General features: G+C 36.9%; 1 protein-coding gene and 1 long non-coding RNA gene across 2 annotated transcripts in view; one reads left to right on the forward strand and one right to left on the reverse strand.

Moving 5' to 3' along the window:
* Nucleotides 1-2,616: 2,616 nt before the first annotated feature.
* The window catches only part of LOC128262150 (ras suppressor protein 1), a 122,686-nt gene continuing 107,567 nt past the window's right edge, over nucleotides 2,617-17,735 (forward strand). The window contains exon 1 of the mRNA XM_052996248.1: nucleotides 2,617-2,627. The gene's annotated coding sequence lies outside the window, so the exon portion shown is untranslated. The remainder of the gene's footprint in view (nucleotides 2,628-17,735) is intronic.
* On the reverse strand, nucleotides 7,582-8,903 carry LOC128262164 (uncharacterized). Its single transcript, XR_008268322.1, has 3 exons — nucleotides 8,516-8,903; nucleotides 8,025-8,445; nucleotides 7,582-7,960 (listed from the first exon to the last, which is right to left on the reverse strand). It is a non-coding gene; the product is annotated as an uncharacterized LOC128262164 (long non-coding RNA).

Genomic DNA, 17,735 nt, shown 5'->3' on the forward strand with positions numbered 1-17,735 from the left:
TTTTTAGTAGCTCAAGTCAAAAAGTAACTTTAAAATTATTTCTTTTTTTTATTGTCAGACAACTTTAAGTGGTCAGCCTGTTGTGTTTCTTAATTAAGCACAAACACAAAAGGATAAAAGTGGATACTCGGCGAATCTGAAATGGGGCTAATTAATGCAAAATTAAACCAGATATTTCACCCCAGCCACTTTTAGCCGCGTAAAGAAGATTTTCAACAACAAAATACTCGTGGTACAACATAATTGGGCTTACGGCAGTGACTTTTATGCTCGAAACAGGCCACCAAATGGAATCGCCGCCACTTATACAACTCCGCCCCAGTCACCGATCCATCCCCATGCCCATTTCCATCCGCCAAGCCCCAAAAACCGTCGAAACCACCCACTTACAACGCCCATTTTCACTCGAAAAGCCGCCCATTTGCGTGCGTCGCTAATTAGTGTAAAATGTTTCCTGTTATTTACCTTTTTCGGTTTTGTAAGCAACAAAAACAACTGCGACGAGGACGAGGATGAGAAAGAGTAAATTGTAAATGAGCAACTGCCTCTTTTATATATATATAGTATAGTATAGTATAGTATAGTATAGTAAAGTGGATACGTTGTATCACTAAACCGTTTCGGTGTCGATTTTTATTTGAGCTCTGTTACGTGACCTGTTTGGTCAATAATGAAGTACGCAGCGCTGTTTGCTCAGCAGTTTGTGCACAAACGAAGACAAAATCAACGCTAATTAACTCGTTTTAGGGCATAAACAGGCACCAAGGACTCGACTTTCCTTTGCTATTCATTAACGATGATCGTTCAGTCAGCCTTTCCGCGCTTAACATGCACACCATCAGCTAGACGCAATTCAACTGAACTTAACTCGTTGCCGCGTAAATTGCATTTTAAAATAAATTATAATGATTATTATGTTGCAAACAACAGATGTCAGTCCCGCCGACTGTCCTCCTCCGACATCCTGAATGTAGGTCGGATCTGAGAAACTCTCGCTCGGCCTCTCTCTTTTTCTCTTGATTTTCCGCTTTCTCCTGCTTTTTCCAATTTCCCAGCAGTCCTTCCGCCACTTGCCACTTTGGTCTTATGGCGCAAGCATAAAAATTTTAACTGAACAACATTAACGCAAGCACTTTATGGCGTTGATCTTAATATTATTAAATCAGCGACGAGTTTATGAAGCGCTAAACGGATGGGAAGGACAACGTAGTTGGGCGAACTTAATCACTCGACAAATCCTGTCTTGTACATAAGAGAATCTGACGTTATTAGTACTGGTTTATAAATAGTGATATTTCTTGGTTTGGAATAAAATTCCTTAAGAACAAAATACTACCCTTATGGTGTGGAATAATCAAAACTATTACGTTTATGATCCACAGAAACAAATAATAATAAACTAAAAAATTTCCTTTAATGAATACAACGAATATAATACATTAAACACAGTTATAAAAGCTTTTAAAATATTTGAAATTGATCGTATATTTATTTGTTTACGTACATGGAGACTCAATTTTAAGAAATAAAGAAATTTAATTAATTATTATTAGTGTAATACACAGTTAATATATTTTAAGTGACGGATCCGATGACGGTATGCAAAGTCACTTCACAAGGCATGCCAATAATAAGTATACGCCATACGCTCATCAACTAATGTGGGTCAAGTTTTAAGTGGAATGGCCTTTTGCCAACTTACCTTGTTAATTTAAGTAAAACTAACCGACTTAGGGACCCTACAGCTTAAGGTATTTAAGAAAAATTTCAACCCCAAACACTTCATGTCGACCCTCAGAGGTGTGTGCTGGCAAAGTTGAAGCTAAAAACACGTCCCATCCCGCCGCAGGCCGGTGTGTCTTGACGTTTTGAAGACATTAAACTGAAACTGCTGGCAGACCGCAGGACATTCAGGTGAGATGGAATGGGATCAGGTGGGCTGGTGGGTTGCTGGGGAGATGGCTGTGTTGTTAGTCTGGGCGGCAGATTTCCCCAAAGACAAAGACAGCGTCCGAACAGCAGCTCTCGACTCGGTCCTTCGACTTGCAGTTCGAGTTATGAATAATTAATGTCTGTCTAGGTGTGTGCGTGTGGCCGTGTGGGCGCTCTCCGACCGGAACCGGAAACTGACTTGGCTTTTAGTGTGTGTTTGTGTCTGTGTGAGTGTTTGTCTCTCCCTGTTTGCAGCAATGTGCGTTTGTGTGCCCGGTTTGTGTTCGTGTGAGCGAGTTGATAATTTGTTATAATTGCCGGGGGAGGCCAGAGGTCAATTTTGTGGGCATTTATATAAATTTTCCCAGACAAGTCAGCAAAAGGAGGAAAGGCCCTGACTGCAGACAGCAGCACGAAAAAAGTCGAAAAGTCGGACGACTAATCAAATTACCATAATGGTGAACAGAAAATGGAAAGGTGAGAGCTTAAGTGAATCACAAGCTTTAAGATGTCGCCTAGCTTTCGAATTTGGTGAAATATAAAATACAAAATTAAATTATAAAACTTTGATACATTTGAAGTGCGAAAACATCAAAAGCATGTTGAACAATAGCATGAAAAAAAATAATATAAAAAAATATAAAATAAAATAACATCTAAAATATAAATTTAACAAAAAACTACATTTTTTTGTGACAATTAAAGCACTGTAGTGATAAATACCAGAACATCAGCAACATTTAGTAGGTATGGGGAAAGCAACAATATATTTGTTTAAGCTTTTCAAGTGCAATAAAAAAAACTAAATTTAATAAACAACAAAAATGTTTGTTTCTTTGTAAGCCCAAGAAATTAACAAACATTTTATTTAGTGTGGTACTTGCTTAGGTAAAAAATTATGTTTCTCAGCTAAGATTCCTTTAGTTTATTGTATAGTTTTAAATATGTAAGCAAGCCAACAAATATATCATTTTATTGATTGTATTGTTATTGAACTTAAGCACCAACTCAAAGTCTATTCCATATCCGACTGCGATTCTGTCTGACTTCGTAACGCCCTCCTGATGACCATAAATACCTTAACGGCTTTCGCCTTAATTAAGTCACCTCGGCAGTTAAGAGCAAAAGTGGAGCTCGGGCACGGAATTCCTAGGACGATGGCGGCTGTACCCGCCAGTTGGCTATGTAAGCACATTAAGCGCTTTCCCAGGTGGTCTCTCGGTGGGTTGGAATTGCATTTAAGGCCCATATTACGTTTAAACGCGCACAAAATGAAACTTTTTTCGCTGAGCCGCAATGAAATAAGCGAGTAAACTCAATAATGCACTTGGCGGGCACAACACACAATTGCCAGGCTCTGAGCTCCATTTCCACATCCCCAGCCTTCACACACTTAATGCTGCTGCAGCTTTTATTTTTGTTTTTATTTTTACTCTTTTTTTGTTGTTTCCAAACTCTTTTAAGCCCACTCATTGAAACATATGGCAGATGTCGTAGCCATTTAACAGCAGTTGTTGCTGATGCTGAAATACACTGTAGGTTTTTTTTTTTCAATTTCCCCTTTGTTTTAAAAGTTTCTCCACTCAACTGCGAATCGGTTCAATTGATAGTCACTGGGGCGCATACTTAACACCTGAAGTGCAAAACTGACTGCGACAGCTGCGAATAAGTGGACTTACTTTGATTTCGCTTTAATCACAATCATAACTAATGTAATTTTAAAATATGGTAATAATTTATCATTTGAGATATTTAAATTTGTTCCTAAAATAAAATTAGAATTCCAATTAAGTTATATAGGAATTTATTAGTTTTCCAATTGATAAAATTAAATAAATTTAAGATCTTAATTTCCCAGATCAATGAAGAAATTAATTTTTTTTTAACTCAAAACCAAATGAATTCTAGTCGAATGTTAAAGTCAACGCATATTATATAAATGAAATTAATCTAACTTTTTTTTTTAACAGACATTAAAAAATGCTTATTTTTATTTTAAAATCAAAAGAGTTTGGTAAAATGCCATCACCACCTTCATCACAACCAAAAAACTCGAAGAGCACAAAGAAACCTCAGCGGACATCGACACGTTATAAATTCAAATTTGCGTTGCCATTTAAAACGACATAAAAATTACTATAAATTTATAACCGCCAAGACCGCAAAATATGGTTAGCCAGACAATAAAAGCTTTGCTCCGATAGGAGCTGCCAAAGTGCGAAAAAAGCGAAAAACCGAACAGACATCGAACATAAATCAATTTGGACAAGAAACATACAACAAAAAACAAGGAAGGGTGAAAACGAACTAGTTGGAAAATAGTGGGCAAGCATTTAACTTTCGAGACTGTCAATTCAATTGAACTTCATTTTTTGCTACATGCAAGCGAAAGAAACGAAATTAGAACAATTGAATTGTAAATAGTAGAGCAGATGAAAGCAACTGAGGGGGGTGTATTGGGGAAAGATGATGATGATGGCGACATGGATTGGTGGAGAAACCGTAAAGATAGCCGCCGAATTGGAAATGTTTGTCACGTATTTTACAAATTCACTGCGACGACTTGTCCTCCGAAGGACGAAACTGTATCTGTATCTGCAGGACGTGCATGTGAATCCCTATCCATCGTCGATAGTTGCCTTTTTTGCCGCATCTAAGGTATGGCAGCAGTCCTGTGGTTAGTCTGCAGCATCGATTGTTCATTGATATCTTTTGCGGCTTTATGGCAGACTTTCTTTTCAGTCCTCTCCCATTATTCGGTTGTGGTCGCCTCTGGGCAGCTACTGCGACCTCTTGGATTATAATGCAAGTCGTGTCCTCTCGAGTGCACACACAGACACACATTCTTTTAGAATAGACACCTTTGACAATTTTGAGTTGCAAAGCAAAATTAATTGGAACTGACATGCAGCTTACAAATTCAACAGAAATATTTACGGTTTATTTTTAACAATATTGGCACTGACTTTCCTAATCATAGTACAGAGAAATTGGGCATCAACTCTGCTAAGAATAAAATTGGTAGTGGCATACAAGTCGAAAGAAGCTTTTGAGTCTATCTAGCTTTATTTACTATTTAGATACTAAATCAGTTTAAGAGAATTATCTACTTATTTAAATGCAAATCCATTACTCATAATATTTAAAGCCAAATGTTAATTATTTTCTTAATATTATCACACTTATATTTTACACTTCAAGTTTCCCACGACACTGTAATCATTTTGCGGCACTTCCGAGCCGGTAAAAGTTCATTTGAAACAATTAGAGAATGGTTCTTGCTTGTCGCACTCTGGGGAAATTATGACAGGAAGCAAGATGACGCAAAGAGTGGAAAATAGTCGAAAAAAATCACAGAGAAGTTTGACCAACTGGCACTAATAAGCGCTAATTTTGTTAGCCCTGTAAGCAGACGACCAGCTACCGCCGATGCTGATGGCATGCCAAAAGTTGAGGCAGTGGAGCTGTGAGTGGACTTCCGAGACGATGCTCGGACGATTTAGCAAAGTCGCTGCAGCTCAAACACTAATTCCATTCATTAAAAAACTTTTTATATGCCAATTTTTTTCCAGCTTCTCCCCGCTATTCTGCAAAGTTTTCCACGAACGTCGCTTCTTGGCGGCCATAAAGACAAGCTGGATGTTTCAGGGGGTCCAGCTTCCGTCCACTCCTTCACGCGCTGAGATAAAGACATCAAAAAGGGGGTGAAAAAAAAACCTGATAACTTCCCCCGAACTGCGCTGTACATCATCAGTCACATAATGAAGTAGTGCAGCTGCTGAAAATACTCGCAACTTTCGAGTTTATGGCTTGTCCTGGCCATGAGACAACTGCTCGCAGGATGACCAGGCGGAGAAAATTAATTAAGTTTCCCTCTCAGGCTACTTGGTATGCTAAAGAGCTGGCTGTTGTTCTGGCCATCCAAGAGGTTGTTATTTAGCTGGTTATTGTGGCCCGGGTGGCAAAAGTTTTTAGCGAGCGTTGTTTGTTTTCCAAACGAATTATGACCTATAGTTCGTGGTTAGCGAAGACACTGAACAAATATTTTAAACTAAAGAAGAAATATCTAGGAAAATAATTGTATCGCTGGATTATTTATAGTCTTTTTTTCATCTCATTTTGCAGTGCACTGTGAATATGGGCCATAAATTATTATATTCACTATCTAATCTTAAAGAAAACAAAAGTACAAAATTTCTACATTAATTTGTTAATACACCAAAAATAATAATTTACATGTTCCTTTTTATAGAAAGGAATATATGTTTTTGTAGACCTTAAAGAAAAATAAAACATTCTACTACACAGTGATAAATTCACCTAATGTAATGTCTTCAATCGTAATATTATGTTTGCTAGTTTAAACGTTCGAAACCATATTGACTCAAAATGTCAATTTTCTTATAAAATAATTTTTAATGTCATTGCCAATTTCACACTCTCAAGCAGTTCCACGAGTGGGCACTAATGTGCAAGTGAGTGTGGATAAGTACATCATTCGCAGCACACTTAACGTAATCGGGAAACAACTGCAATGCAGTCATAAACTCGCACCAAATATCAATTTATTCACTTAATTAAGCACATATGTGACTGCGACATTTTGCGAAGGGCAAGGAGTCGGTGCGATGGTGGGAATATATGTATAATATACTCCGGGCAAACTGAAGAGCCAGCTCAAAGTCAATTGCAATTTTATGAGCTGTTGAAAGTGAAGTACGTGAAAGGAGTGGCGGCGGGAAACCCACTTTACTTCACAACCCATTACGCTGATTGGCTTTTAATGTTTATCAATACGTTTCGCAGTCAGCGGCAGAAATGATGCTGATGAGCAGCGTGCAGGTTGCCAAAGCTGATGGTTGAGGTTTCTGTGGTTGCTATAGAGTGCTCCTTAAAAATGCATGACCCTCCAGGCCCTGTAACGTACTGCCGACAGAAAAGTCCTGCTGCCGTGTCAGTGCCTCATAAATTTCCATTCTCACATGCAAGACATTTAGGCTGCTGTTATTTTCATAAAAGAATTATAAGATGCACCGCACTCCATCTCCATCTCTCTGCGCCCCAAAAGCGCAGTACCCTTTTCCGTTTAGCAGTTGGAGTCAACTGCTCCTCCAAGGCCCCTTCTTTTCCCTCTGTGCATAATTTATTTGCCAGCGAGGGCAGCGCCACGGGTCAGGTGACCTCCTCCAGGCACAGCGAAAGCTAGGAAAGTGACCATATTTGACTTTGCGAATGTACAGTGGGGTGGAAATTTAATAACATTAAGTGAAGAAATAAATAAATAAATAAAAAATACATGTTTAATACAATTTTCTTAATATGAAGGAAGGGGGTTCGAAATTAACTGGCATAAATTGTTATCTTGTCTTGGGTGTTGTCCATTAATATTTAGTTACATTAAATACCGAAGCAGAAGAAAACGAAAGTACTCAAAAAACACATTCTTATGTGTTTCCAAATATAATAAATTTGTTAACTTTATTTATACATTTTTGAACTTTTATTTTACTTAAGGTAAATCATAAGTATGTTAATTTTGACTTCCCCTACTTCGTTAATATGGAAAAATATTTATGTGTTTAAAGTTCCCAATTTATTTCAAATTAAACTAAACACATTTATTTATTTTAAAGGTAATTCTTTGTTTCTTTATGGCTTCTAAGGCTAAGTTTAAAATTCCTGAAGTCCATTTAAATTTTGCAACATAAAACTTAAGCCAAGTTGTGCCTAGAAATTGTCCCGACCACTCCACAGTGCCGTGTTTGACACAGAAATACAGAGGAGCAGCCAGAGGAGGAGCGACTAGGACTGCCATGCATCATCATCATCATCTTCTCTAGCAGGCCACAACCATCGGTAGCAGTGGCAACAATGGCAACCAAAAGTGCTGCAACAAGCTGTACCAGCTAAATCCTATTACGAACTTTGAGCTTATGGAAGGACTTCAAGCGGCGCATGGAGAAACTAGGCAACCCTGCAACCTCGTACCCCGTTTACATTTCTGCATAATTAAGTTATATGCACTGCACTAGGGCAGACAAAAACATATGCATTCATATATATTACAATATGTACATGAGTTTGGGATTCACCTTTTTCCTGACATTTTCCAGCTGCCCGCAGATTTGTAATGCGCATACGCCGTGTGGGCCAGGTCTGTCCGCTTTAATTTTTATAAACTATGCATAAGTTAGTGGGCCAAATTAAAGTATCCCACTTAAAGTTTAGCAACTGCAATCTGTAGGTTAAACCAGAAGCGAACCAAATTCGAAATTTCCTGCTTGGCTTAGCACAATCTCCCTTCCGTCCGTTCTCAATTTATCAGCTGAATATCGATGCTGGGCGCCGAAAACAATTGGCAGCTAATTTTCCTGAAAATTCGAAGCTATTTTTTACGTTCGGTCTCGCACTCCAATCGAACTGAGATGCCCAGGCACAGGGTCTTTGGTTTTGCCAGGCGATTGCCTCCGGCGAATCCATTCACATTGCAGTTGTAAAATGCAAAATAAATTTCTAATGAATATTGAAGTGTGAAATTTGAATTGATTGCATTTGATTTGTGGATTTACAGTTGGATATTTACTTTGAGGCTGCCGGTCGACCAGAACGTAGCGGAATGGAGCCCGATGAGAAATGCAAATGGAAATGGAAAAGTGGAAACTGAGCTGCGTTGTTGTTCACTTGCCAATGAAAATTCAATTGAACAGCTGACTGTAAGAAAATTTAAAAAGTACGAGAAATGAGAACACTGTGGTTAGTATAGTTTCTCTTCAGACAACTCAGATCGAAATGCTTTTAAAACTTCTATTAAATATTTAAGCAAAAATTAACCCGGACTTTGCAGTCGTTGGTTCTTTATAAGTTTTAGTTACATACCAATATAAATAAAATCTAAAAACTAAAATGGTGAAAATAGTTTATTCTGTCCCACAATAAACAAGATAAATTTAATTGAGGTTTGACTATTTAAGCAAATATTTTATTTAAAAACGTTTAGAATAGGTAACTTAAAAATTTTTGCATACTTTGGTTTAAATATTTTAGTTGTATACTAGTTACCGCTTGGTAAAAATATCAAAAAATTGATAAAAACGTGTGTGTGTTACCGTTAAATATTAAATATATAAATTGTCTTATTTAATTCAAGTTAGGTGTTTTCTTAAGATTGTTTGGAGTTTATAGCTTAACCCATCATAAGATAGCAACATTGAAGGGGCTCAGCACATAGCACTGATTCAAAAAACATACCACAATTGGTACTGTTTGGCCTGCAAAATCCATTTACGCCACATTCCCACACTAAATATGAAATAGTATATATATACCTTTAAATAGTAAATTTAATGTCTCTACTTACGTCTTGCCCCGCAGGATAATGTTGCAAACAAGAAAAGATTTGCCAACAAATATTTATAAACCAGGTACATGCTATATTCCGTCAAATTGTAAATTGAATACTATTCTTTGATTGGCTTTATTATATCTTAACAAGAAAGAAAGCAAACTTCGGCAAGCCGAAGTTCATATACCCTTGCAGCTTTGCAAGACTTAAATATGTATGAAAACATTAAAATTATGATTTACTTGCTTATATGTTTAAAAACATTGAAGTTATAATGATTTGCAGCTCAATTATAAGAAAGTCTATGGGAGCTATATGATATAGTCCGATTTTGATCAAATTTAAACAGTAATTCTAAAATATTTAACCATTACTATATGCCGAAGAACTAAAAAAAAAAAAAAACGACAAAGTTATAATATTTGCAAACTTCTGACTGAAAATATAATACCCTCTGCAAGGGCTTAAAAAGTAAACGGAACGAGTTAATTAACTGCGGAGAATCGATTTGTAGTATTCTTAAATACATATATTTAGGAGTATGTTATATCTCAAGATCTATAAACATTCCCATACATTCCTCTTTATACAACTAGGGTCTGATTAAAGCTTTTTAATAACACTATTAAACAAGCAATTAAATATTATAAAATTTAAATCTTATTTTTTATTTTTTAACAGAAATTGTAAATTCCATTAGTGAACCATTCAATGCCGTCAGCTTTAAATAACGTTTCAACTAGCATATTTTATAAAATTAAATGATGTAATACTAAACCAAGCCTTCAAATAATGGTTACTTAAACATAATCGTTAGCACCCAATATTAATTTCAGCAACCGGAATTTAAACATCAGAATCCGACTGTGATTTCTCATTTAAAACTTGCTTGTACACCGACCCTGGCAATCAGATGCTGCACCAAATTGTTCCGCATAATTGCAATTTGCTGTCTTCCGCTTTGTAGTAAGTCCTACTTCAGAACTTAATTGAATTATCCGTGTGGCGTGCCGCAACAAAAAGCTCGCCAAGCCGCACAATGAAATTGTTGCCGCAAAGAACGGAGAAAGCCCAACTAGAAATCCCGGAGACATGTTTTAATAATTTTGTAAAACCCACAATGCGCTGGCGAAATTCAATTTTATTCAATAATATTAGCTGCTGGCATTCCGAACATTCGGCTTGTGGTCGCCAACTTTTGCCTTGGTTTTGCCATGGTTTTGCCTGCAACCGCATTGGGAATCCGAATCTGGATTTGAATTTGAGCCTGAAACCCCCGAAGAGGACTCCATGTGAGCAAGGAAGGAGTCCCCCAACACTTTCCCACTGTGTAGGATCTGCACCTCCGGCTCGATTTGTTTGACTTGGCACGCAAACTTTGAGCCAAGTTTTGGCTAGTTAAGCCAAAAACCGCCATCTGCCGCATATGGAAATTGGGTCGCCGAGGCGAGACCGAAGCAAAATTCACTCCTTGGCCCAGGAGTATGGAAAAGGAGCTATTGTTGGCTCTGTAATCCACTTGGGCTACGAACACAGGCCAACACTTCGAGCCGCCTTTTGTTGATTTTATAGTATACCGCAGCTGGTGCGAACTTATATCGTAGTCGTCCCTTGAGGCTCTGATTTCCTAATTTGCCATTGGCCATCCATTGGATTTGAGGTGGCAAAACTTGCTGTTGGTGTTCGCTCATCGAAAATGCATATTGAATTTAATTGGCTCACAACGTAGCTAGCATCATTTTGTGTGGGCTTAATTTAATTGGGAATAATAAAGTAACAGATTTCCACTTTATGAGCTGAGAATGTTTAATAATTCAATTTGCCAAATGCAATGCTGTTTATTCGAGCGTTTTCGATTTATCAACGGTGTTCATAAACTCTCGAAAGTCTTGAAAACTTAATTGGACCAAGAAGTGGTTTAAATTAATTGGTGTCTAATCTAACAAAGCAGACAATTGATTATTAATTTGATTATAAATGGAATTATTTTAATATGGACTTCTTATATTTATGATGTCTTTTTAACAGCTCTTATTAAACATATATAATAAGCATGCTTTTAAATTTTTTAGAGTAGCCACAAAAATTTTCTTCGATTTTTTGCAATAAGCATGCTGATATTTGAGCCACCCCAGCTTCTTGCCATTTAAATGTTCATTTCTGGGCTCCAGCCAGCTGCTGCGAAATCCGAGGCGCTCACAAATTATATGTTAATGCAATTGTAATTGATACAAATTTGATTTCGGAAGGAATAAAAATGTGTTGCTCCAGCCGCTGCGGCTGTCGGCATTGGAAATGAGAAATCATTTGGAAAAACTGTGCTTGGGGAAAAAGGGGGAAAAGCGGAAAACTGTGGGGCAATCTCGTATGCCCGGCATATTGTGCCACCACGTGTCAGCTGGCAGTGGGGCGTGGATTCCTGAATGCGTGGTTGAGTGGGTGGGTGGTGCTCTTTTGGGGTGAATGCTCGAGATAACAGCAATAATTTATATGAACTTTACAGGGTCATTAATTTAAAGCTTATTCAGTTGTTCAAGATTTATTAAATTAACTCAAGTTGTGGCAGCCGAAATGCGGATGAGTTTGTAAGGGAGTTAAGAAAATTAAAGACTTTGTGAGTGGGTTGGTTGCGTAAGTCGATTGGTTTTCATAGGAAGTTGGCTTAAATGATTTTGGTTTTGTTTCTCATTATTTCTCGATTATGTGATAACATCAGTGCCAATTATTTCAAGTGGAACTAATGGTCTAATGAAATAAAATAACAACAAATCAATTCTATAAAGGTATGAAACTATGATTCTAAGCTTAAACCATTAATGAATGCATTTGTTAAATAACAATAATGTATATTAAATTCAGAAAATTAATTTAATATGTATTATATCATCAAACTAACTTGTAGATCTATTATTTTATTTAAATTAAACGATAAGATATTTTTTTTACTTTCAGGATTAATGTTTTCCATCCAAAACCGCTCAAAATGGCAGCCTTAGGTTAACCTCTCCGAATTGGCCAAATATAATTAAATTAAATACGTTGTAATGTCAGCAGTTAAGAATCAAATAATAGTAATAATAAAGTTACCTGCTCAGTAACCTCAGAAGCAAACCAAATGCAATCCAATTTATTGCATTGACCGCGGCATTTGGCTTCGGATTGCAATTTGCTTTCCCAGGTAAATTTTGCTACAAAAGCAAAAATAATAGCATCAGCCAGACGGAGCTACATTTTGATGGAAACGCTGGACCCACAGAAAGGATATCGAGGACGAGAACGACGACGATGACGAGGATTCGGCAGTGTGAGCAAATGCAGAGGAATATTCATGGCAATGCCAGCGCCTGAGTGGCAACAACCACAAAAACGCATTGAATTGAAAATGTTTGAATTTATATTGCAAGTTTGACTTGATTGAAGCACTTGATATCGTTTCCTTTTTGGCAGAGCCAAAAGCGACGCCACTCGACGCATTCACCACCCTGATCCAACCTCCCATTTCATCCCCTAGGATCATCTCCGCCGTTGGATTTCCAGAGGACCAGCCGCATGGTGGGGCAAACCTCTTCACTAACGAATTTCCATTCATAAATTCAAGTTGGTTCAGTACTGCTAATGGTCTTAAAGTTGACTTTAATCAATAAAACCATGATACATTTCAATTAAACTTCCCTAGACTTTAAATTTAAATTGATAATGAAGGTTGAAATTATATGCATTTAACACAAACATCAGCCCTTTAATTTTGTATTCCTTGTATATTGTTGTATACCGAAAAAAGAATTTTAATATGTAACAGATAAGATATAATAGATAATATTTTAAAGCATTATATACTAATTTAATATTTTTTTTCTCAATGTACATAAACAATAGAATTGTAATACCTATATCAAAAATGAATGATGTTTGACACAACATATTGTGCGATTACCAAGAAGAGGTTACAATCATTATTTTAAATTTCTTATTGATGTACATAAATTGAGATATTGGGCAAAATAACTATCACAATAGTTGGCTTAAATTTAAGGTATACCTAACTCTCTCATTTCGGTCATTGAACATTAGGGCCGAGCAAAAACCATTTCACCTTGCGATACTTAGTTTTTATGGGCAGAGCGGACGTCCCATGGCAGCGGAGTCACTGAATAATAAAAGCCAGAGTTTAAACATTAATTAGAGCCATCGATGCGCAGCCAGCGAAAATACCCATTGATAGCGCCGCAGTCCACGTGTCCTGCATGCGAAATACGCATCACGTAAGCGACGAATCCGCAGGATACGCAACTGCCGAAAAGTTGCGGCGACCTGTTTAATGTGGATAACAATTTTGGGGCACTTTCTGTGAGCTTTCCGTGGCCGTGTCATCCGCAGAATTGGCGTAAAACTAACCGCAAGACAAAATCCGTCGCAGAAGTTTGTCGAGGAGTTTAGCGCCATTTTTCGTATGCGTGGCCCTGCGTTGATTTTACGACATTTTTGGCTGCGATTTCCATAAAGCAAAGACCCCACGACTAACTCCATAAAATTACAAGATACTACCTGTTAGAAGTTCCTCTTTTGCCGAAATTCCAATAAACTCTCTGCACAATATTAGTTTTTATGCGGCGCCCAGAGAAGGGAAAAAAATAAAAGTACATGCAAAGAAAAGGAACAAGTACACTTGCAAACAAAAAGGAAGTAAAGTTTGGGGCGAGTGGAGAAAAAAACTGCGAAATCATTTAAGCAAACAGTCACAGACTTTGGCAGTCTTCCGTTGGATCTACGATACCTGCATGGAAAACTTTCTGCTATGTGACTTTCAGAATTTTTAGTTTTGATTTCAGGAGTTTTCTACGTTGCCATTGTTGTTGGCAGCTTAGTTTTGGTTTTGGCCTTAGCTGCAAATATTGCAAGTTGGGCCAAAGTCACGTGCAAGTTTACAGACATTCGGTTTGGTTTGGCACTTGGCACCCGTAAAATGGGATTTCAGGACCCAGGCTGCCTTTTCTTTAAACTGGAGTTGCTTTGCTATCTCTTTAGTGGCATCGAAAACACATCGTTGACAAACTCCACATTAAAATGTGTTAAAATTGTTCGGAAGTAATTTTAATTTTACGCTTATTTCTTCAACCGAACAATCAACCCCATGTTTACAGAAGAGCATAGCTAAATGGTCTAGAAGTTATGAGATAACTTGGAAATAAAATCTGTACTTACCCTGGCTTTATTCGGGTAGATTTCAAATTACAAGTGTGTTGAGTAAATAAAATTCAGGAAACAAAAATACAATAATGCAATTCAGGGACCTTATTTTCATCAGCACCTATCTATTCCACTTTTAAAGTTCCTGTCATAACAAATAAATTTAATACTAAGAGCAATAGCTATGCTAAAAATACTTATAAATTAAAGAGAATTAAGAAACTTTACTGAAGTCAAGGTAGAAGCAGTCTTTCAAAATTATTTTTATTTATTTATTTGCTACGTTAAATAGTTATTTAAATTTTTAACATATATCATTAAATACATATATTGAACAAATAAGTAAAGTAGTGAGGCGTATTCTTCAAAAGGGGAATGTCTTATTTATATTACTCATATTATTATTATAGGACAAGCTTAGATCATCTTAAATAATAAATAATTATTAATTAAATAATTGTTTTTTATTTAAATCCATTACACAAACTAATGTTAGCTTAAGTACAGTCATTTAGACACCAATTGCTATTTCAAGCCCTGCCTGAGCACAGTTTTCCCCGACTTGTTAATTTCAATGGGCACATTCGCCTGATTTTTTAAGCCCATCGTTGCCACACATCCTTTCGAACTCTAAGCGCGTGAATGGAGCAACTGCTCAACACCTTTTGCAGTGAATGGAGCATAAGAAATCATATCAAGTGCTTCAGCGTACGGATATAATATATATAACAATTTTCACGCCATTTTCCTAACACGTTATTTGCGCGTATTTCATATATCCTTGCTGCCAGGATGCCAGCTCCTCCAATGTGTGGATGTAGATGTGTGGATGTGCGGATGTGTGCGTGTGAATTAGCGGCAAACGGATGTTGAATTGGTTTGCCTTCGCCTTGGCTTGCCACTCAAGTGTGAAGGTGTGTGTGCGCTCGTTAAACGTGTATGAGTGAGTGTGTGTGTGTGTTTGTGTGTGGAGGAGCATCTTGTGGCTGGTTTTTCCTTGTCCAATGTTGACTGCTTGTTTTTATTCCTATTTTTTTGAGCGCAGGATGTGCGCAGTCCTGGCACGTTGGCGCGCTTAAATCAAAGCAATTTGCCAAGCACAATCGTGTTGTAAATTATCGCCGCAGGATTTTGTTTTATTAAACCAAGAGTGTGTCTGTTTGTGTGTGTGTGTGTGAATATGCGATAGGGTGTGCCTGCCCGAGATTCATCGGGTTCTGGCTCAGCCTTACGCTGATTGCTGTTGGGATTATGTGGAGGGCCGAATTTAAAGTACTGGTGGAACAAAATTTTTTGAAATAAATTAAACATCCATCATTTAAGCTAAAAAAGTTCAGTCTTTTAATAAAGTTATTTCTTAAAGAAAATCTCTCTCTCTTAAATCATACAAACTGAAAAGCTTGCCACAATAAGCACAAACATATCAAATAGTTTGGGTTTGTAATTTTTTACTACAATAAAATTGTGTTCATATTAGATACAAATGTATAAAAAATAAGTGTAAAGTAATTAACATTAATTTTATTTGGTACATTGTTTTGTAAAGGCATAAGTAAGCTTTTTCCTATATATGACAAATTTGAACTGTAATTTTGTCAGCTAATAGCACATTTCATATCACAAGGCAGCAAATCGTTATTTATTTAGGCACAGTTTAAACAGGCAATTGGTGATTTCGCCTGTGGATTAGTAGAGATTACGGGAATCGTTGATAAGCAATAATCAGTTCAAGTAACACGCTGATTTGCCTATAAATTGAAGGCCTTTTTCTTAAGCGGTCATCAGTTTCCGATAGTTAGTGAAGTGATTACCATAAGAACTGCAGCTTCCTTAAGTAGTAACCATTAAAGGGTTGTCAAAATAATTGAACCAACCATTTGATGTACTACTTTAAGAAACTCCAGACAATGCCAGCGTTTAAAATACAATAAGAGTTTCAGTTTTGTTTAAAAAAATCATGTATTTAAGTAGTGGATACAAAAGGCGATTTACTAAATAAATGTTCGCATTGTATGCCCTACTTAACTAGCTGATTTTTCCAAGCGACATCAAAATAATTGAGTTACAAATTACTTGCGATCTTGTTTCAAATTCAGAACTCAGAAGGATTTCATTTTTTAAATAAATAATTTTATAATTTTTCCTTTTAGTAAATCGATTTTCAAAAACCTTAAATTATAAGCAATGTATATAAAGCACAACGGCTTATTTTTAAATACAATATGATATTATATGATTATCAAGTTATATTTGTACACAGAAAAAAATTTATATAAAATTATTCAGTAATAGTAAATATACGTTTTAAATGGACTATTACGTTTTAAATTGACTGTTAACAATTTTTTTTTTCTGCCTCTGCCAACTTCACGATCTATACATTTAGTTGATAGACACTTTGGCATTAGATAATTCAAATTTTAGTTTATCTCGATGGAAGCTTATTGAAATCTTAACCAGCAATGTGTACTTTGAGAACTCATTAGTAAGTCTGTGCCGATGGTCTTGACACGATCGATTTCTTGACATCCATCGCTCACTGTGTTTACATGCATAAATCAGAGTTGCGATAAGGTTAATACAATTGCCTGCTTAACACCTCGTTGCCGGTGCGAGTTTGGCTAAAAGAAGCTGACAGAAAGACAAGCAGACAGGCGAAACGATTTAGCCGACATACGTAACAATGTTGCCAAAACAGCGTGACAGCCCCACAACAGTGGCAACAACAATGGGCCAGTGGGACATTGGGACACTGGGACAGTGTCAAACGAGCAGCATCAACCCCCAGCCACCCATGTGGTGTTAAAGCCGCATCGCTGCCATTTTCGCCATTTCTGCCATTCTTTCGCACGTGTGTCAAAGCGGCGACAATGAAAAGTGTGTGTGCGAGTGTGCGGGTGTGTGACTGGGTCGGTTATGTGAATGATTTTTCACTTTTGCCGAAATACATTTTTATAAATTCTGACAGGGCATTTGTTCAGCTCGTCGGTGTCGATGCCGTTGGCAAAGTTGATAAAAATGTTCTCCTTCTCCAGCTTCTCGGCTGGAGTCTTTTCTGAAAAGAATATATAACACTATAGTAAAGCGGAGGAATGTGTCCATCGTCGGGGGCCATGACTTATCGATGCAGCTGGAATATTGATGTCGGAATAATAAAGATACGCTGCTCTGTATTTATATTATATTTTATATTATATTTTCACGGCAAAGGAAAAAATCCGATTGGATTGGTGAAGGACAAGTAAGCGATTTTAAATTTTATTCAAAATCTCTT

Source organism: Drosophila gunungcola, unplaced genomic scaffold (genome assembly GCF_025200985.1).
Source record: "Drosophila gunungcola strain Sukarami unplaced genomic scaffold, Dgunungcola_SK_2 000001F, whole genome shotgun sequence".
Taxonomy (NCBI): domain Eukaryota; kingdom Metazoa; phylum Arthropoda; class Insecta; order Diptera; family Drosophilidae; genus Drosophila; species Drosophila gunungcola.